Source organism: Malania oleifera, chromosome 4 (assembly GCF_029873635.1).
Source record: "Malania oleifera isolate guangnan ecotype guangnan chromosome 4, ASM2987363v1, whole genome shotgun sequence".
NCBI classification, from domain to species: Eukaryota; Viridiplantae; Streptophyta; class Magnoliopsida; order Santalales; family Ximeniaceae; genus Malania; species Malania oleifera.
In genome coordinates, this window is record NC_080420.1 from 84,437,171 (window position 1) to 84,460,551 (window position 23,381).

The following is a 23,381-nucleotide window of genomic DNA, read 5'->3' on the forward strand; positions in this document are numbered from 1 at the left end:
TTCGTCGACGAACCATTCAAGGACCTTCATCGACAAAAATAGGGGATTCGTCGAAGAAGCCTATTATTTCCTTTTAAAAAATTTTCCCATTTTTCATTCCTTTATTATATTCCATAAATAAATTTTCCGAGTCTCTGCAATGGTTGTGGAAGTATTTTGTATTCACCATTTAGATTATTGCAAGTGTATGTTTGATCCTTTACAACAATATTGTTATTCCACTATGCATTGTTTGAAGAGGCCTTATTTCTCAACAAAAACGATCTTACAAACGCAGCAACCAACAGTAAAATATACAAAACAACAATCACTCGTCGACGAGGAGATACTGAGAGCCAAAATATCTCAAACATTCACTGACTCGTCGATGAGTGGTCATACTAGTCAATGAGTGGCCTTCTCTGTCTCGTCGACGAGTGTCTTGTTCTCGTCGACAAGTGCTTCTGAGTTGCGAGAAAAATTTCAAATTTTGAATGTGAACATTGTAAGGGTTCGGGATTCGGGGAAGCCTCCGAGGGGTTGTTATATATGTTCTTCTAGGCATATTTTGACATGTAAAAGAAAGTGAAAGGGTGAGAGAAGGAAAGAAGATCATTGTATACCATTGTAGTGTGTATCTTTGATTTTCATAGTGAAACTCTTGCCGATTGCTCCCATGGATGTAGACTTTGCCGAACCATGTAATTCCTGATGTCGTTCCCTTTATAATTGTTTTTATTTATGTTGCTATAGTTGTGGAAGTAATTTGTATTCACCATTTAGATTGTTGCAAGTGTATGTTTGATCCTTTACAACAATATTGTTATTCCGCTGTGCATTGTTTGAAGAAGCCTTATTTCTTAGCAAAAATGATCTTACAAACGTAGCAACCAACAGTAAAATATACAAAACATCAAGCACATAGATTATAATGAAAATAATAACAATGACACAAAAAATTACATGGTTCGACAATGCCTATATCCATGGGAGCAATCAACAATGTAATTCATACTATCTTGTGTCCAAAGACATGAACAACATCTTAGTTACAACATATACAATGTATATATAAGTTTCGTGGAGGCTTTCCCTCCAAAACCTAACATGTCCAATGTCCCAATTCAAAATTTGAAAACAAATGTTGAGTAATTGAGCCAAATCATCAACGGTTTGCAGAGATACCTTCGACGGTCGGTTTAATATCGAGAGCAAATAGTTGAAGTAACAGACACAGAACCGTCGACTACATCACTACTCTGGACCAAACCGTCGACGATTACAGGGAAACTGTCAACAATTTCCTCCTGCAATTTAGCATTCCTATTTTCTTCATATTTTCTTTTTGTATATGTCTTCCACTTAATCATATAAGCCATATATTACAACAATCTCCACCTTGACGACATAAACCTAATGCTCCACCTTGAAGAAAGCTCTCTATGGTCTGAAACATGCACCTTGTGCTTGGTTTTAGAAATTCTATTATTTCCTAATCCATTTGGGTTTTTATTGCAACCGTGCTAACCCATCTCTCTTTGTTTTTCACAAGAAGTCTAATATCATTTATTTTCTTCTTTATGTTGACAACAATATTATTACAAGCAACAATTCATCTCTCCTTTATTAACAACTTCACTTGTAAACTCAATTCTAAGTTTGCCACTAAGGATTTGGGTCACCTCAATTACTTCCTTGGTCTTGAAGCTTCACCTAAATGGTATCTTCCCAAAATCTGTCTATCGATGGCTCTCCATTTTCTGATTCCACTCTCTACATATTGCTTATTGGTGCACTTTAGTACTTGACTATCATGCATCCAAATATTTCTTATGTTGTCAACTCTGCCAGTCAATTTTTGCATGCTCCAACTAAAGATCACTTTCTTGCTGTTAAGCATATCCTTTGCTATGTTAGCGGCACACTCCACTTTGGCTTAACATTTAGCCCATCTGCTTCTCCTGGTGCCATCATTGCTTACTTTAATGGTGATTGGGTTGGCTTCCTGGATACTCATTGTTCCACTTCTGGTTATTCTATTTATCTTGGCGACAATTTTGTTTCCTAGAGCACCAAGAAGCAACCATCTCCTATTCTAGCTGTGAATCTAAATATTGTGCTCTTGCCCTCACTGCCGCTAAAATTCTTTGGCTTACACATCTCCTTCATAACCTCAAGGTTCCCCTTCCATAGTGGCCTCGTCTTTTATGCAACAACAAAAGCGCGATTACTTTAAGCTCCAACCCAGTTTCTAACAAGCAGGCCAAGCATATCAAATAAGACTACCATTTTCTTCAAAAACTCATTGTCATTGGCAAATTTCACACACAATATGTGCCCTCTCACTTACAGGTTGCCGACATCTTCACAAAGAGTGTCCCTAAACCTCTATTTGACTTCTTTCAATTCAAGCTCCACGTTTGATCCAATCCGACGGCGAACTTGCGAGGGAGGTATTGAGGGACCTACCATATGTGATATAATTGACTATTAATTCTAGGCCTTAATTCTAAGAAATTGTTCTCCCTTAATTCCATTTCTATTATAATCACAATAAATATATACAAACTATAAATCATTATAAATAGAAAATATTCACCACTCTATATGTGTGGTGATTTTCATCAAATATTTTCACCTAGAGCTCCTTCACCCACTTCACTCCCAAGGAGGGTGAGGTTGTCTCAAACTTGCCTTGTGTCACGAACCCCCAAAATAGGACTCAAGTAAGGGTCGTGCGACACTTGTTGAGAGCTCTCGCCCGACAAGTCAGCCAACAATCACACATTCAAGCCTGCAGGCACGAGCACTAGGTGAGTCTCAATACTCAAGAGAAACAATGAACAATATAATATCACATGAGTAATATATTCACATACACGAAATAAGGCTACAACAATCAGGTATATCACAATCTAAGGCAACAAAACACCATAATGAAAAGGACTACTTGTATTATTCAGATCCAAGAGAATATTCATACAAATGTTAACACAAATAATCATAGATTCATTCTAAATCCTTGTGTTGGCCTAACTGGGCTTTTCAATCAGTTTTGGTGACAACAAACAAAGGATATTTTAACTTGGTATGGTTGAGTATTGGTGTTTTAGGTTTGACAAGAAAACAAGGATCATTGTGGACCATCAAGCTACATTAATTAACAAGTGATCCAAAAGAACTCAAAGCAACACTAGATTGATTAAAGCATGGGAAGCTAAAACCAGCTCAAGCTAAAATCCAAGGGATTTCAAAGCAAACATGAAGTGGATGATTTCAAGCTTAGAGTATAAGGTTTTAGGAGCTATGTAAATACTTCAAAGTTAAATATCTATTGAAATATTATTTGAAGCTCTTTAGGGGAATCATATGGACTTAGAGACCTATTTGAAAAACCCTGGAAAATGTTTTATAAAAGAATAAAGAAATAGAGCAAAACATATTTGGAATTGGAAATAAAAATCAGAAAATAAAACTACTCAGAAGACTGAATTTTCTACTTAGAAGCCTGAAGTGGCAACTTCAAAAGATTGAACTTTAAGTTCAGTCGTCTGAAAGAATTATTGGTGAAACACAAAAATTGGCAAAAGCACCTCAGAAGACTGAACTCTGACCTCAATCATCTGAACTTGACACCTCAGTCAGTTGAACCCTAGCCTCAATTGTCTGACCCTGTATCTAGTTCAAAATTTTCAAAGGTTAAGGAACTTTAGAAGACTGACCTTGAAGGTTCAGTCGTTTGAACACTGTTAATGAACAATTTTTAAATATTTCAAATTTTAAATTTCAGTTGCTTGTGCTCCAAATTTTCTAAAAACTTGGAAAATACTCCAAGTAAACTTAGGCAACGCGAAAACACTCTTGAAAGCCTATAAATACATGGTTTTACAAATCAAAACTCACCAAGAATTAAAAAATCTACTCTAAGCTTCCTTGCATACAAAGTTCCAACTTGCTTAACTACTTGCAATCTGAAAGTGCTAGTATTCTAAAAGTGTTGATCATCAATCCCTGAGTTCTACTTACTGATTTCTCATTTGGAGAAAATGGAACTTGGTGAATTCTAATCTTAGGCTTAGAATTGTATTTCATTCTTGATATTTAAATTCTGAAGTATATAGATTTGAATTGTACTAACTTGCTCTGTGTGTGAGCACTCTTTGTACACATCCTCTTGTTGTTTTTCTTGTAGTTACTGGATGATTCCAAGCTTGTTGGATCATTGAACGAACGAAAGTACATCGTTTGGAGAGGCAGGCTCTAGCCTACTTGAAGGAGTGGTTGTGAAAGGTGTTGTTCTACCCGGTAAAGGAACTACGATAGTGGAATCCTTTGGTGGTTTGCCAAAGGCGAGGATGTAGGCTGTGTTGAAGTCGAATCTCGTAAAATCTCTGTGTCTCCTTCTCTTTTTTACTCTTTATTTTTTGCACAATATATTCTTGTGAATGCTAAGTGCTGGTTGCAGGGCTTAAAAATCCATATTTAAAGAAGACTCTTAATTTTTAGAAAGTACGTTTTAATTAACCGTTTGTGGAAACCCAAAAGGGAGTACATTGGTTAATTTGCGGAAATCTTGATCAAGAGAAGCGCAATACAAAATTCATTCAAAGCAAGTTTGTAAACAATTACAGGACAGCTGGCAAAAGGCATAAAGAAATCTTGAATGATTGTTTGACTTTCATGCTTTGGTTGATTGGATTAAGTGTTTAATTTTTCAGTACCTTGTGGTGTGATTTGGTTATATTTAAGCTGATTAAGTTACTTTCTTGATTGTTGCATTTAGACAAGTAAAAAATTAAAAAAATGATAAATTTTTAAATAATCTAATTCACCCCCCCCCCGCTCTCGGGAAAGCTATTCTAATTTCACCCTGAAGAATACAATTAGAGTAGTATCTCGCTCCCTCTTTTCCCCATTACATTGTCACTCCCTAACATCCTCCCCCACTCATTTTATCGACATCCTTATCGATGTGTTCAAGAAGGCCTCTTCACTCTGCTGATGTTGAAGCTGATGTTGTTGTCTTCAAATTTCTGAAATCTTTAATATTTTGTATAGCATGCTGAAGGTTTCCTACCTTTTCCCAAACGTTCTCTTCTTCTCTAAGTCCCATCCATTGAACTAAATATTGTTATTGTTGACGACCTTCTTCATTGATGACTTTATTTGCATGGATCTCCTAAACATCTTTGTTTACAGGCCGCCTTCTGAAAATTGTTGATCTCTTTATCTTTTGTCAGCGCGGATCTGCTTCATCTGTGTGGAATGGCTTTAGGTTGCTTATGTGAAACACTGGATCGATTGGTCGGTTGTGGCTCTTCATCCACTCTAGTTGTTCAAGCCAATAAGATGCATGCCCTACCTTCTCGATCACTTTGATTGGACCTTCATAATGGCGTAAAAGCCTTTTATCCTCACCACAAAGAGATCAAAATGTCTCTGATGGCACTTTGACAAGAACCAGATCTCCAGTTTCAAATTGCTGTGGTCATTGCCCTTTGTCTGCCCATTTCTTCATGCGCTTTGATGCTTTTTCTAACTGAGCTCGAGTAGCTTCGATGTTTTGCAACCAATTCTTTGTGAATTGGTATGCTTTCGGGAAATTTCCTTTGTATGGACCGTCTAGAGTGTGCGGGAGAGTTGGTTGTTGACCTGTCACAATCTCAAAAGGGCTTTTGTTAGTCGCAGAAGATTTCATAGAGTTAAAAAAGAATTGTGTTGTGTCTAGTAAAGCAACCCAATTTTTCTGATTTGAGTTAACAAAATGTCACAAGTATTCTTCTAGCACCCAATTAAAATGTTCAATTTGACCATCTGTCTGCGAGTTGTAGCTAGTGGATAGATTAAGGTTTGAACCCATCAAGAGAAAGAGTTCACCCCAAAATCCTCTAGTGAATCTAACATCCCTATCACTGATTAAGCTTTCTGGAACACCCTAATATTTCACCACATGCTTGAAGAATAGCTAAGCTTTCTTCTTTGTTAAACATGGCTTCAAAACTAGTACGAAATTTGCATACTTTGAAAACCGATCAATCACCACCAGAATCGTGTCATACTCCTCTATTTTTGGCAATAAGGAAATGAAGTCCAAAGAGACACTCTCCCATGGCCTTGTAGGTACTAGCAATGGCTCCAACAAACATGAGGACTTCTTTCTTTCTACTTTGTCTTGTTGACAGATCAAGCAAGTTTTTGTATAACTCATCACATCATCTTACATATTCGGCCAATAGTACCCCTATATAACCAATGCATGAGTTCTTCGCCATCCGGGATGTTCAGCCCACAATGTATCATGGAACTCTTTTAGTAAGGTTTTCCTCAAGTTTATAGCTTTGAGCATGTACTTTTGCCTTTAGTCATTATCAGCCCATCTTCTACCCAAAATTGTCGTGTTTTCCCTTCTTCTATCAGTTTGCTCAATGTCTGCGCCTGTTGGTTTGTACTTAAATGTTCCCTGATAAGATCTTTCAAAGGTAACGCCACCCTACTAGTTGATAAATGACTTATGAGTTTCAATGCTACCAATTCGATTTTTTTTCTTAAAGCATCAGCCACTTCATTCATCTTCCTTACTTTGTATTCAAAATCAAAATTAAATTCAGCTTGCTTTTCCTACCAATGATCTTGTTTTGAGGTTAGTCCTAGTTGTGACAAGAAGTGAGTAACTGCCACATTATCAGTTTTTACCACAAATTTGGACCCTAAGAGATCGTGCCTCCACACCCGGAGATGGTGCACCACAGTAAGAAGCTGCTTTTCCTACACTGTATAGTTCCATTCGGTATGCATTAATTTTCTACTTTCAAACGCAACTGGAGCCCTTCCTACAAAAGAACTCCCCCTAATGCAAAGTTTGAGGTGTCTACTTATACTTCAAATAGCTTTGTCACATCAGGAAGGATTAGCACAGGATCTCCTACAATCTTTTTCTTTAATTCAACAAATGCTAATTGGCACTCTTCTGACCACCCCCATGGTACCTTTTTCCTCAGTAAATTTGTTAATGACACAACTCTTCTAGAGTACCCCTCTTTTGACTTCTGATAGTAGTCAGCTAGCCCCAAGAAGGATCGTAGTTCTCTAACGGATGTAGGTGCTCGCCATTCATTGATGGTTTGTACTTTCGTTGAATCCATCTATCTCTAAACCTCGACTTATCTACGCCACTGCATTCACTTTCATCGTCATCTCTTGTAAATCCCTCTGAACCTGGTCCATAACACTCTAGACTGAAAGTTAAGGTGTAGTCCCAAGACGGAGGGTGAATTTGGTTATTAAAATTTTCTTTTAACTCTTATTACAAATTTGCAACCTTTTGTTAATTTAGTGAACACACAGGAAAAGTTTAATTGAATAATCAATCCACAAACCAACACTACAAGTAAACAAATCTTGAACAATCTAACAACCAATCAACAACTAAAGTAATTAATAACAAAATACCCAATCAAGATAGCTTTTTGGCAATTCTCAGCTTTTCCAAGAACTCAAGGTATTTGGTTGTATGTAGCCCTGTGAATATATGAGTTTGTTTCAAGCCCTATATTGAATGAAATTTGTTTGCACTCTCTTAACTAATATTTCCACAAATGATAAAAAACATAATCCCTTTTGGGTTTCCAAAAAAGTTTATTCGAAACGTACTTTCTTATATTAAGAGTCTTCTTATTCTCGATTTTTTTTTTTAGCAACCTGCTCTTTGCATAAGCTTCACACAATATATATATATATATATATATATATATATATATATATATATATATGTTGACCTTATAGGTCACACCCTGATTTTGATAATGACAAATACAATTGTATTTAATAAATATCTAGTTCATGTGCAGGTTCATATTAGCATATCTTCAGTGGCACGTGAAAAGCTTAAAGACTTGAAGACAATTTCATACTCTTAATTGTAATAGTTTTTAAATGAAATTTGTCTGTAATAGTAATTAGGGTTTTCGGTTTGTAATAAGCTCACACACATCACATGCATGATTTAATTTGTAAGCTCAAACCGAACCATAGAAAGACCTTAGGGTGAACCATCGTTCGACCTTCAGTCGACCGACACCGGACTTTTTCGGTGTTTCCAAATTGGACCCAAGTGACCTTAGGACACTCACTTTTGCACTTGTATGTAATAGGCACTTGAATAGGGTTTGAATGTTGCAAGAAGGGACTGAAATGCACACTTGGTGCACTTTCGGTCGACCGGCCAACTCAGTTCAATTTGGCCTGGTCGACCGAAACCGGTCCGGGTCAACTGTTTGACCCAGGCCCGGTCGATCGAGCCCTTATAAGTCATTTAACCTCGGTCGACCGAACCTCCTAGGAGTCAACTTTTTGACCTCCCGGTCGACCGACCATATTTGTACTACAGCTACCTGGTCGACTGAGGGGTCTTGGGAGAATTCCCAACAACCTGGTCGACCGAGCCCTGTAGTTCAAAAAGGCCCGATCGACCGAACCTCGAAAATTTGCCAAATCGCCCTTTCCCGGTTGACCGATCACTCAGTTCAAAATGCCCCCGGTCGACCGAGCTACTTGAGTCCCCGGTCGGCCGAAACACTTTTGGTCGATCGGACCTCTCGGGTTGCTCTCATTTTTTTACCACAATTAATAATTTTTTAACGGGGTTAAATTATCTTAAGTGTCATTAATCTTTTCCAAAAATCCCTAATAAGTCCCCAACGGTCAAAATTTTTAGTATGTCTATATATACTCCTTCATTTGGTGATTTAAGCACGAATTAGCAAAAAGATTAACAAAATTTCTCTCAAGCCAAAATACTCATTTTTGCCTCTCATTACTCACACTTCTTTTGAAACCTACTCAAGCTTACACTCTTCATCCATCTAAATCATTTTTGTAAGTGTATTGAGTACTTTTACTTAGAGGTTAGCTCTCCATATTGTTGCATATTTGAATCGATTTTTGAGAGCATAACCTAAGTTTGCTTAGGAGGCTTTGCCAATAAGCCTGCCCTAAGAAAGACTCTTTGTGACATCCCAAGTATTGCATTCTCGTTGCAATATCTTAAGAAGTTCGTTTTTGTTTGGAGATTGCAAAAATACTTTCAAACATATCCGAATATCTTGTGGTGTTCATATTGATATATTTGTGAAAAGATATTCGTGTGTGTGATATATAAATCTTTGTGGTATTATTTATACAAGTATATATATATCATTTGCCGAAAACAAAGATAATCTATTTCGCAATACAAGCATATACGCATTCTATTGATTGATAATACTGAGGCTTGTTTGATATTCTGTGTGAACACTCTTGACTGAATATTTTGAAGTACACAGATTATTATTGACACTCTCACGTACTTGCTACACAGATAGAAAACATTGTTGAGAAATTGACATATTTAGACCACACAGAGCTTACATTATTAAATCATCTGTGGTGTTCGTGTTTGTGCGCACTTGTGGTACAAATCTGCTTTACGTGAAAGCACTCTTGTATTGTACCTTTGATTGTATATCTGAGAGATTCCAGGCGTGGCCTGAGGGGGCGGTAATCCAGCCCGGTAAGGATTGGTGTAAAGGTTGAGGTCAGCCCTGTGTTAATTTGACCTGGTTTGTATAGGTGCCGCTCCACCCGTTTAAGTGAGCAAGGTATTGTGATAATCCTTGTGCTGGTTAGCCAAGGCGGGGACGTAGGCAGTTGGCCGAACCTCGATAACATATCTCTATGTCATCCTCTCTTTACTGCTTTCTAGTGCTTATATGATTGTTTAAACTGCCTTATTTAATTTCAAGTATATTTACATTAATTGCATTAGATTGACCCTAGGCTTGTGAACATACTGTTGTTAGAAAGGAATACCTAGGAGGTAAAATTAAAAAAATACCAATTCACCCCCCCTCTTGGGATCACGGTAAAGCTAACAATATATATATGTATGCTGAAAATAAATAGAAGGGAAAGAAAGACATCGAGATTTTTACAAGGTTCAGCTTATCCCCAGCCTACGTCCTCGCCTTAGGCCAATACCACCTAAGGATTCCACTAGAACACTCCTTTCCGGGTGGAGCAAATAGTTACAAATTCCTCCTTAAGGGTAGAGCCCCCTCTCCAAGCGATACCCCACGCTTGGTCAGTCCTTCAATATGCTACAGCAACGCCTCTCCAAGCGATACCCCATGCTCGGTACAATGATCCAACAACCTGGACCATCAATTCACTACAAGGAAACAAGAAACAATCTCTGTGTACAATAACACTCTCACAAGAGCATATTAGTACAATTTAAAGCACTATATACTTCAATATTAAAATATCAAAGAAAATAAAATTGAAGCTCAAGAGAATTTATCACCGGGATCTTCTCTAGATGAGAACTAGCAACTCAGAAGTATAGAGATCAGAGAAGATTGATTTAGCACTTTAGAATTCTCAGCAAATCAGTATTGCAAGAGTGAGAGCAAGAGAGAGCTTTGAGATAGCAAGTGTGCTTTTAGCTTTAAAACAGATTTTGAATTTCTTGGTTTGTTTAATTTTCTAAAAGCATGTATTTATAGGTTCTCAAAAGTATTTTTGTGTTGCCTAAGATTACTTGAAGTATTTCCCAAGTTTTCATAAAATTTGGGGCACAAGAAACCTTATTCTGGATTTTAAAACATCTAAAAAAAATTAGCCGTTAACAGTGTTCAGTAGACTGAAGTGTCGGGTTCAGTCTTTTGAAGTACTTTAAATCATTAAAAAATTTAGTCTTGATACAGGGTCACACGACTGGGCTGACCACTTCAGTCTTCTGAGGGTGTACTACCTCTTCTGTATTTCAATAGGAAATTCTTCAGTAGAATGAACTTATTCTTCAGTCTTTTAAAGTGAAACTTCAGTCTTCTGGGCAGTCCATTTTCTGGGTTTTTCAATTTAGTTTTCAAAAACCTTTTTGCTCTCTTGCTTTGATTTCTCATAAAACATTTTTCGGGGTTTAAAATAAAGTTCTCTAAGTCCATAATAAACCCCTAAGGAGCTTCAAAATATTTCATGAGATATTTAAACATGAAGTACTTACATCATGGTCTTAAAGCCTAAAACTCTAATCTTCAAGTCTTCCATGGTATTTTAGCTTTATGTCCCTTTTGACTTAAGCTTAAGTCAGCTTTAAGTTTCCACATACCCTTTACTCATATTAGTGTTGCTTGAGCTTCCTTTGAATCTCTTTGAATATGAATAAAGCTTTAAAGTTCTTTGTTGGCCTAACTAGGCTTACAATTCTTGATTTTGATGATAACAAAGTAAGGTTATCTAATGTGGTTCCAAGTGATACTATTTCAGGTAAAGATGATTTGCTCAAAACTTCAAATACCCTAGCATGAAAGCCCACAAGGATCAAGGAACAAGGAAAGCCTCATATAAAGTGATCCATAAAGCTAAAAAAAGTCTGAAAGATCCAAGATCAGTGACAAAAAGAACTCAAAGCAAAGAAAATGTCAAAATTGTTTTTAAAACAAAGCTTTGTAAGTACTTCAAGTTGATTCAAGTATGAAATTTCATTTTAAAGCTCATTAGGCTAAGACACACTTAGAAACTTGAAGTTTTAAAGTCTTGGAACATGTTTTTCAAAGCTAAACAAGTTTATATTCTAAGAATATTTAAGCAAAACTGAGAGAGTTTAAAATGTTTTTAAAAGAAGGAATGTCTGCTGGACAGACGACTGTCTGTTTAATGATAGACGACTGGCATATTTTTAAAAGAATTATAAATAGAATTCAGAAGCCTGACAGACGACTGTCAAGTTCTTGACAGATGACTTCCAGTGACAAATGAGACGTCTGTGTGTGTTCTACCAGCCGACTGCCACCATTCTGAGTTATTTTTAAAAACTGAGTTTTCAGTGACAGACGACTGCCACCCAGAGGACAATTGACTGCCACCTTTCTGTTTGTGAAAAATATGCATGAAATACATGGACAGATGACTACCAGAGATCCCACAGTTGTCTGGCTCGCGACAAATTTAAAATTTCTCAACGGCCATATTTTTAAAATTTAAGTTATTTGAAGCTTAAATTATTTTAAAACTTGGACCCTACTCTAAGTAAACTTGGGGAACAAGCAAGAAACCTTTCCTCATCTATAAATACCCTCAAGATTCATTGATTTAAACACCAAGTTTTCAAATCAGCAATAAAACTCTCTCTCAAGCACTCTGAAAGTCTGAAAGTTCTCTATTGCTCTCAACATCCACAAAACTCTCAGGAGTTCTACTAATTGTCTCACTGAGATCGTGCTAATTTCTAATTCTTTCATCTATTGAAAGATTCCTACGGTGATAAAACTCTAGAGCTTCACTCTAAGTTTCATTCTGTGAATTTACTGAAGTATATAGTTCTTATCTGTACTAATCAGCTCTTAAGGAGCAATTCTTGTAAGCCTTGTTGTACATCTTTGCAGCAGATTGATTGACGGTTCGAGCATAGAACGTTGGACCAAACAAGGGGATATTGTTAGGAGAAAGCGGGCTCTAACCTTAACCAAGGAGTGTTGTAATCGGTATTGTTCCGCTTGGTAAAGGAACGGTGATAGTGAATCCTTTGGTGGTTTTGCCAAGGGCGAGGACGTAGACTACGTTGAGGCCAAACCTCATAAAATTTTGTGTTCTTCTTTCTTCCCTATTCTTTACTTTTCAGTAAAATTTATAAATTGCGTGGATGCTATATCAAACTCTGAATTCTAAGTGTTTGGTTGTTAAATAGACCGGAAGTTAATTTGTTTTGGTTTGATCAACATTGATTGTGGAAACTGAAAGATTGTGGAAACCGAAAGGGACTACGTTGGTTGATCATCCTTGACTTATTAAATTGAAAGTTTATTTAAATTGAACATTGGGAAGAAGGTTGTTTGTTAAATTTATGCAAGAGGGCTTATACAAATTCAGCAAGCTTTTCACATTACTACAGGGCCTTTATCAAGTGATTGATCATTTTATTTTGGTTCTAATTACTCTAATTCAATTTTGTGATTGTGATTGAGCTTTGATTATTGTTGTAACAAAAAAGTATTAAAAAGGGAAATAATTTTTAAAAAAATCCCAATTCACCGCCCTCTTGGGAAAGCTATTCCAATTTCAATTGGTATCAGAGCCTAGTTATAGTAATTCCCAACAAGAAACTATAAAATGATCAAATGGCAAATATAGGAGTAGCACCCTTCGGTGAGGGCCAATCCTCAACCCGTCCACCAATCTTTTGTGGCATAACTATACCTTTTGGAAAAAGAGAATGCAAATATATCTCCAACACATGGATTGAAAAGCTTGGGAAGTAGTTATGGATGAAGACCTAATTCCTACTAAAATAGTAGACGGAAAACAAATTCCCAAAGAGAAAAAAGATATGACCGATATAGACTATAGGATGCTCCAAATAAATTCGAGTGCTATAAATGCCCTATACTGTGCCTTAGATACTAATGAGTTCAATAAGGTCATGACCTGCAAGATGGCTAAAGAAATATGGAACAAATTAGAAGTGACATATAAAGGAACAATAGATGTTAGGGATAATAGGATAGATATGTTAACAAGTGAGTATGAAGCATTTAAAATGAATTCAAATGAAACAATCTCAAGTATGTATACTAGGTTTAGCCACATAATCAACTCCTTAAGTTCCTTAGGAAAAACTTATACTACCTACGAAATGATTAGAAAAATTCTAAGAGGCCTTCCCTCCATATGGGAACCAAAGGCTACTGCTATCACAGAAGGTAGAAACCTTAAGACCACCTTTCTAGATGAACTCATAGGTTCACTACTTACCTATGAAATGGCCTTAAAGGAAAGAAATCCTGAACCCAAGCATAAAAGGTCAATTGCATTAAAAGCTTCTAGTAACAGCTCAAGTGAAGAAGAAAGTGAATCAAGCGACTTAGATCAAGATGAATTAGCATTCATCACTAAAAGATTAAACAAATTCTATAGGAGAAATAAATGGTTTCCTAGAAAGTTTAATAAAAAGAAACCTGAAAAAGGAGAGACAAATAGAAAAGAAAATAAAAGTAAAAATGAACCTCCTATATGCTATCATTGTAAGAAACCAGGGCATATCAAGCCGAACTGCCCGTTACTCAAGAAAGACAAGAAGAAAAAGAAGGAAGTTATGATGGCCACTTGGGATGATTCAAGCTCCATCGAGATGAAAAACGAGTCAAGTGAACAGGAGATGGCAAATATATGTTTCATGGCTAATGATGAAGAGGTTAACTTCTACTATTCCTCTACAGAATCTTACAATGAGTCTTGTGATAGCATGCCTTCCTATAAAGAATTACAAGCTGAGTTGTTTTCTTTGCATAAGAGATTCATAAAAATTTCCAAGAGAAATATAACTTTGAAAGATCAAAATAAAGAATTAATGAAGCAACTTGAAACATCTAAAACCAGTGAAAAGGAGAAAGATTCTTGTATTGAAAAATTAGAAGATGAAATAAAAGAAATTACTCAAGAGATAGGAAAAATTAAAGAAGATAAGTTAAATAAAAAAGGAGTTAGAGATAATCGAACTTAAAAAATCAGTAGAGGATAAAGAGAAAATTATACATAACTTTACCAAAGGAAAAGAAAATTTTGAAAACATGATTGGATAACAAAGACTAAATGGAAACAAAGAAGGGATAGGTTATAATGGAAAAACAAACGAAAGGAATAAAAATTGTACATGAGATATTTTGTTAAAGAAGCCAAGCACTATGCTGGCACTTCTTCAAACAACAAACATGAACACACTACTTGCTACATGTGCAAGACTAAGGGTCATGTAATGTTCAATTGTCCTCTAAAAAGAAAATATGTCAAAGTACAAGGTGAATGGAAAGTAAATAATGGAATTAAAAACAATTCAAAGAAAGTTAAGAAAATTTGGGTTCCAAAGTCTAATACAATGAATCCCTCATTGTAGGTATGCTTTACGACTACACCATCAACGGATAAATGGTACTTGGATAGCAAGTGTTCAAGGCACATGACCAATGATAGAACCAAGTTCACCACATTAAAAACAAAGGATGGGGGATACGTCACCTTCAGCGACAATGCCAAAGGTAAAATTATTGGCATTGGGAAAATAGGTAAGAACATTCTCTTACCATTAATAATGTGCTATTGATAGAAGGATTAAAACACAATATTTTAAGCATAAGCCAATTAATTGACAAAGGGTTCGAAATAACTTTTAAGAAAGAAAAAAACAATTAAACCTTGTTTGTAGTTCATAGGATAAATAATGTATATTGCATAAACCTTGAGAACTTAATAAATCAAAATGTAACTTGTTTAGCTGCAATGAATGAAATAAGTTGGCTCTAGCATAGGAAACTAGGACATGCTAGTATGGATCTTTTATCCAAATTATCTAAGAAAAATCTTGTAAAAGGATTGCCAAATACTAAAGTCATAAAAGACAAGGTGTGTGACGCATGCCAAAAAGGAAAGCAAGTCAAAACAAGCTTCAAAAAGAAAGAATACATATCTACTAAAAGACCCCTAGAACTCTTGCACCTAGACTAATTTGGTCCAACTAGAACCTTAAGCTTAGGAGGCAAACAATATACTTTTGTAATAGTAGATGACTATTCAAGATTTACTTGGGTATTATTCTTAGCAAACAAAGACGAAGTCTGTGATATGCTAATCACCTTATGCAAGAAATTACAAAATGAAAAAGACTATGGTGTAACTAATTTTAGAAGTGATCAAGGTAGGGAATTTAAAAACAAAGATGTTGATAAATTCTGTAATGAATATGGAATAAACCATAATTTTTCAACACCTAGGACTCCACAACAAAATGGAGTTGTAGAAAGAAAAAATAGAACCCTCCAAGAAATGGCAAGAACCATACCTAAATACTTTTGGGCAGAAGTTGTGAATACAGCTTGTTACATTATAAATAAAATATCCATAAGATCAAGTATAGACAAAACACTGTATGAATTATGGAAAGGAAGAAAACCCAACATTTCCTACTTTCATATATTTGGGTGTAAATGCTTTATTCTTAATACTAAAGATGATCTAAGAAAGTTCAATGCAAAATCTAATGAAGAAATTTTCCTAGGTTACTCAACAAATAGTAAAGCTTATAGGGTTTATAATAAAAGGACTCTTACTATTGTTGAATCAATACACATAACGTTTGATGAATCAAATAATTATGAAGTTAAGAATGATGAAAAAGAAGATATATCACAAAAAGAGGAAGATATTGAAATAAAAGAAGAAAACAATAATGAAACATCAAATGAAAACATCATAGAAAATCTAGAATTACCTATAGAATGGAGATATGCTAAAAGTCACCCAAAAGATCAAATTCTTGGTGAACCATCAAAAGGAATAACCACTAGAACCTCATTAAAAAATATTTGTAGCCATTATGCTTTCTTGTCTCAAGATGAACCCAAGAATATAGAAGAAGCTTTAAAAGATGATTCTTGGATCATAGCTACGCAGGAGGAACTAAATCAATTTGAAAGAAGTCAAGTAAGGGAACTTATACCTAAACCCAAAGATAAGTCAATCATAGGAAGCAAATGGGTGTTTAGAAATAAAAAGGATGAAAATGGGGTAGTTGTAAGAAATAAAGCTAGGCTAGTAGCACAAGGTTATAATCAAGAAGAAGGTATCAATTACGAAGAAACTTTTGCTCCCGTAGCAAGAATGGAAGTGATAAGGATGCTTCTTTCCTATGCAGCCAATAAAGACTTTAAATTATACCAAATGGATGTAAAAAGTGCATTCCTAAACGGTTATATAAATGAAGAAGTTTACGTTAAACAACCTCCAGGATTTGAAGACTCTAAAAATCCAAATCATGTATTCAAGTTAACTAAAACTTTATATGGATTGAAACAAGCTCCTAGAGCTTCGTATGATAGACTAAGTAAGTTCCTACTCCAAAACAATTTTTGAAGAGGAAAGATAGATAGCACTTTATTTATAAAAACCAAAAATAATGATATGCTTGTAGTACAAATTTATGTTGACGATATCATATTTGGAGCAACTCATGAAGATTTATGTAATTAATTTCCTACAACTATGCAAAGAGAGTTTGAAATGAGCATGATGGGAGAATTAAATTACTTCCTAGGGTTACAAATCAAACAAGTTAAAAATGGAACATTCATAAATCAAACTAAATATATCAAAGACATGTTAAAAAAGTTTGATATGGAGGAAAGCAAACCCATAGGAACTCCCATGAGCACCTCAACAAGTCTTGTCAAGGATGAAAAAGGAAAACAAGTAGATACCAAGCATTACCGATGAATGATAGGAAGCTTACTTTATTTAATAGCAAGTAGACCGGATATCATGTTTAGTGTTTGCATGTGTGCTAGGTTTCAATAGGCTCCTAAGGAATCACATCAAATCGCAGTTAAACGAATCCTTAGATATTTACTAAGGCACACTTGATCTAGGTTTATGGTATCCAAAGGGAATTGATTTCGAAATGATAAGTTATTCAGATGCGGATTATGCAGGATGCAAAATAGATAGAAAGAGTACTAGTGGGACTTGTCACTTTCTAAAACACTCACTAGTTTCTTGGTTCTCAAAGAAACAAAATTTCGTAGCATTATCTACAGCTGAAGTAGAATATATAGCAGTTGGGAGCTATTGTGCTCAAACTTTATACATGAAACAACAATTAAGGGACTTCAAAATTTAGTATCAAACAATTTCCATAAAGTGTGATAATACAAGCGCTTTAAATATTTCAAAGAATCTAGTATCACATTCAAGAACTAAACATATTGATATACGTCATCATTTTTTAAGAGATAATATGGATAAGAAAGAAATAGTTCTTGAATTTGTTAACACACACGATCAATTAGCTGATATATTCACAAAACCACTAGCTGAAGATCAATTCGTATTTATCCGACGAGAATTAGGAATGCTATATATACGAGAGGTTAACTAAATAGAGAAAAGAATTTCTTCAGGGCAGATGACTGGCAAACACTAGGCAGGCGCTTGACAGACGACTGGCAGACACTAGGCAAGCGCCTAACACTGTTTATCTGGAAATATAGTTGATAGAAAACTGTCAACTTGGTGACAGACGACTGTCTCGCAGCAGTTCATGTTCATTTAACATATACAACACACTTTTTAAAACCCCCAGACACCTGTCTATTCGTCTCCTCTGCTCTAAACCAGTTCCTCTTCATTCTCTTCTATGTTTTTTCCCTCCAAATCTCTTCCCAACATCACTCCATCAAAATCCTACCTCCTTCACATCTAGGGTTTCACGAATTTCTACTTCTTCATCAAAATGTCACGAACCAAATCCATTGGAAAAAAGGACAAAGCTTCTTCTTCAAGACCTATTAGCAACAAGGAAATTGAAAAATGGTTAGTCTCATCTCACGCAAAAGCTTTGTACCAAAATCACATCTCCTTTGAAAAAATTTTCTTGAGATTCTTGCGTTGTTCAAAAATATTGGATGGGATAAGTTTGTTCTTCACCAAGTTAAGGGATACTACCCTAATCAAATTAAGCTTTTCTACTCAAACTTGGTTAAGAAAGATGTTGGATTTGAAACAGAAGTATTTGGCCAAAAGATCACACTTACTCCACATTCATTAAGGAAAATACTTCGTATTAAGCATGGAGATTTTGAGTGCAATCCAATAGAAAAATAGTGGACAATGGAGCAGGGTTTTTCCCCATAAGAATTTCTGCCTCTTGTGATGAATGATTAAACCGTATATTTTTGAAACCCTCCACAATACAAACAGCTCAATCTATAAGCACAAATAATTCACAAGATCATTGCTTATAATATAATTCCAAGATCAGGATCCTTTGATCACATCTCCTTCTTTGATTGTTTTGTTATGTGGTGCATATTAAAAGGAAAGAAATTGGATTTAGCCATTCTTGTACTCAAATGGATGGTAATGAAGCTCGAATCTCCTAGAATTGGGCTTCCATATGGTGGCATTCTTTCCTTAGTGTTTGCTCATTTTCAAGTCCTCGCTCCATCTTTGAAACTGATGAAACAAACCCATTACAACCTATTCTCCTCCACTACCTTAAAGAGGATGGGTTACAAAAGTTACACCAAAGGATGGATGTTTCAGGGCAATAGACCAGCACGACCAACACCAAAAGAAAGGAATCCAGATCCTGAAGAAGCTAATATGCCTACTTGGTTTCTTTCTTTTTATCAGCACTATACCAGCTTTAGTTCTGACATGAGGGATGGTTTTGCTTCGCTTCAAGACAAAATCGCCAATATTGATGATAAATATACTTTACTCGATAAGCGTCTTGACAAAATCGAGCAACGTGTCACCTAAAATGACACTGATTCAGATAAAAAGAGTAATTAGAAAGATGATGAAGACTCTCAGGAAAAATCAGAAGAAGACACTGCTAAAGCTGAAGATGAAGAAGGATCACAACAATCCAAAGGTAAAAGAACTGTTGAAGATAGTGACACAGTTTCTAATACTTGACTATAGACTTTTGATGTCTGAACTTTTTGATATATTGTATGCTACACATGCTCAGTTTCTAAATATAGTATGCCTTTTTGTTGATGTCAAAAGGGGGAGTATGTGTGTGAGCAAAGTCTATAAGTCTATGTATGGGTTGTATGTAGGTGTTTCTCTATAAGTTTATGTATGGGTTGTATGTATTTGTTTCCAGTTCTGAAATTTGAACCTATGTATGTATTTATATTTTGAAATCTAAACCTATGTATGTATTTGTATTTGTTTCCAGTTTGATGTACTATGAGTTCTATGAACTATGAGTTTTATGTTAAATCTGAAATGGAAACTTTGCACCTTCTGAACTTATGTCTTAATGAAATTATTTTCAGACTATGTTTTTTGACACGGGGAGTATTATTTTATATATCTTTGTTCTTTCCTTGTCATCATAAAAAAAGGGGAGATTGTTGGCCTAACTAGGCTTACAATTCTTGATTTTGATGATAACAAAGTAAGGTTATCTAATGTGGTTCCAAGTGATACTATTTCAGGCAAAGATGATTTGCTTAAAACTTCAAATACCCTAACATGAAAGCTCACAAGGATCAAGGAACAAGGAAAGCCTCATATAAAGTGATCCATAAAGTTCAGAGACGTCTGAAAGATCCAATATCAGTGACAAAAAGAACTCAAAGCAAAGAAGTGTCTCAAAGCAAATAAAATGTCAAATTTGTTTTTAGAACAAAGCTTTGTAAGTACTTCAAGTTGATTCAAGTATGAAATTTCATTTTGAAGCTCATTAGGCAAAGACACACTTAGAAACCTGAAGTTTTAAAGTCTTGAAAAATGTTTTTCAAAGCTAAACAAGTTTATGTTCCAAGAATATTTAAGCATAACTGAGAGAGTTTAAAATATTTTTAAAGAAAGGAATGTTTGCTGGACAGACGACTGTCTGTTTAGTGACGGATGACTGGCATATTTTTAAAAGGATTTTAAACAGAAGTCAAAAGCCTGACAGACGACTGTCAAGTTCTTGACAGACGACTACTAGTGACAAATGAGACGTTTGTGTGTGTTCTACCAGCTGACTACCACCATTCTGAGTTATTTTTAAAAACTGAGTTGTTCAGTGACAGACGACTGCCACCCTGAGAACAGTCGACTGCTACCTTTCTGTTTGTAAAAAATATGCATGAAATACATGAACAGACAACTTCTAGAAATCCCATAGTCGTCTGGTTCGCGACAAATTTAATATTTCTCAACGGCCATGTTTTTAAAATTTAAGTTATTTGAAGCTTAAATTAGTTTAAAACTTCGACCCTACTCCAAGTAAACTTGGGGAACAAGCAAGAAACCTTTCCTCATCTATAAATACCCTCAAGTTCATTGATTTAAACACCAAGTTTTCATATCAGCAATAAAACTCTCTCTTAAGCACTTTGAAAGTCTGAAAGTCCCCTATTGCTCTCAACATCCACGAAACTCTCAGAAGTTCTACTGATTGTCTCACTTAGATCGTGCTTCAATTGCTAATTCTTTCATCTATTGAAATATTCCTACGGTGATAAAACTCTAGAGCTTCAATCTGAGTTTCATTCTGTGAATTTACTAAAGTATATAGTTCTTATCTGTACTAATCAGCTCTTAAGAAGCAATTCTTGTACGCCTTGTTTTACATCTTTGCAGTAGATTGATTAACGGTTTGAGTATAGAATCGTTGGACCAAACAAGGGGATATTTTTGGAGAAGGTGGGCTTTAGCCTTAACCAAGGAGTGTTGTAATCGGTATTGTTCCACCTAGTAAAGGAACGGTGCTAGTGAATCCGTTGGTGGTTTTGCCAAGGGTAAGGACGTAGGCTGTGTTGAGGCCGAACCTCATAAAATCTTGTGTTCTTCTTTCTTCCCTATTCTTTACTTTTCAGTAAAATTTATAAATTGCGTGGATGCTATATCAAACTCTGAATTCTAAGTGTTTGGTTGTTAAATAGACCGGAAGTTAATTTGTTTTAGTTTGATCAACATTGATTGTGGAAACCGAAAGGGACTATGTTGGCTGATCATCCTTGACTTATTAAACTGAAAGTTTATTTAAAAGCTAAACATTGGGAAGAAGGTTGTTTGTTAAATTTATACAACTGGGCTTATACAAATTCAACAAGCTTTTCACATTACTGCAGAGCTTTTATCAAGTAATTGATCATTTTATTTTGGTTGTAATTTTTCTAATTCAATTTTTTGATTATGGCTGAGCTTTGATTATTGTTGTAACACAAAAGTATTAAAAAGGGAAATAATTTTTTTAAAATCCCAATTCACCCCCCTCTTGGTAAAGTTATTCTAATTTCATCCTTTGTACTTTCATTTTCTTTTCTTTCTTTTGAACTTGTTCTATAAGCAATCCTGAAACATCATCACTTTAACTAACACATGTTAAATCATCCTTCATTTGTTATCATCAAAACAAATTGAAAAGTCATGTTAGGCCAACAATCTGCCCCCTTTTTATGATGACAAACAAGAAGCAAAGATGAGGACTCCTTAAAAAAAGGCTCCCCTTTAAAATAAGCATTCTTTTTTATAAGTTTGAAAAATGATGATATCAAAAATTTCAAACAGTAATCACAATTAAAGCATATGAACACCAATCAAGTATATCAAGCACGCACACAATCCATTATATTTCAATATAGCATATGTAGTGTGCTTTTTCTGTTTTGACATTCATTCATATTCCTCTAACATTCATATTTGCTTTATCATATTTTACCATTTTAAGTTTTAACATTCAACTTTGTTTCACAAACCATATGTTTGCTCAAAGTTCATAGTTGCTCAACATTGATACACTTAAAATTCATATTTGCTTTAAAGTATTTGCTTACAATGCATCTTTGCTTACAGTTTCTCTCCCCCTTTGACATCATTCAAAAGGATCGAGGGGCAAAAAGAAATACAAAAATAGCTAAGATTAAGAGCATAGTCAAGCATAGAAAATAGAAGCAAAGCAGTATACAAACTAAGTGTTTAACATCAAAAGTACTTAATACATCCAAAAGATCTAAAATTCAGCTTCTAGCTATCAGCATCATCAACTTCTTCTTCATCTTCATCTTTCTCTTCCTCATCTTCTTCTTCTTCTTTCTCATCACCTTCCTCTTCTTCACTTTCTTTTTCTTCACTTCCCTCCTTAGAATCCTCATCATCACTCCGAGGGGCTGAACTGGTGTCCATGGGATCACCACCTCGGGAGGAGCTAGCCTGATATTCCTCAATACGGATGAGGCGCTGATCAAGTAAGGATACCTTCTCTTGAAGGCTCTGGAGTCTGGACCTCATATCCTGACTGAAGGATGAGAAGTCACTCTGAAAGGACCTAAACCATGAAGGTGTGTCTGCAGGAGGACCCTAGTCATGTGCTGGAGGAGGTGGAGGAGGAGCTGCTACAAGTGTAATAACCCGGGGAAAAATATTATTATTAAAAAAATAAATAATTAATTAAAATTATCAATCAATTAATTAATTAAATATTATTAAATTAATTTATTAAAAAAACAAATAAAAGGAATAAAAAAATTTAAATTAAATTAAAATTATTTATTATTAATCAATTAATTAATTAAGTATTGTTAAATTTGATTTGTTGAATTAATAATATGATATATATATATATATATATGCAATGGTTAAAGTCTATAAATAAATAAATATATATATATATATATAATATTATAGATAAAGTAAGTAAAGGAAAAAAAGAAAAGAAAGGAAAGAATAAAGGAAGCAACTGGGTAGATTTCAAATTGAAATCCACTTTCAATTTGAAACACAGAAGTCCCCTAAAATTCTCACGTATCCCCCATCTCTGTCTCTCTTTCTCCCCTCATTTCTCGATGGATATTCGACCGATTAGGAAACGG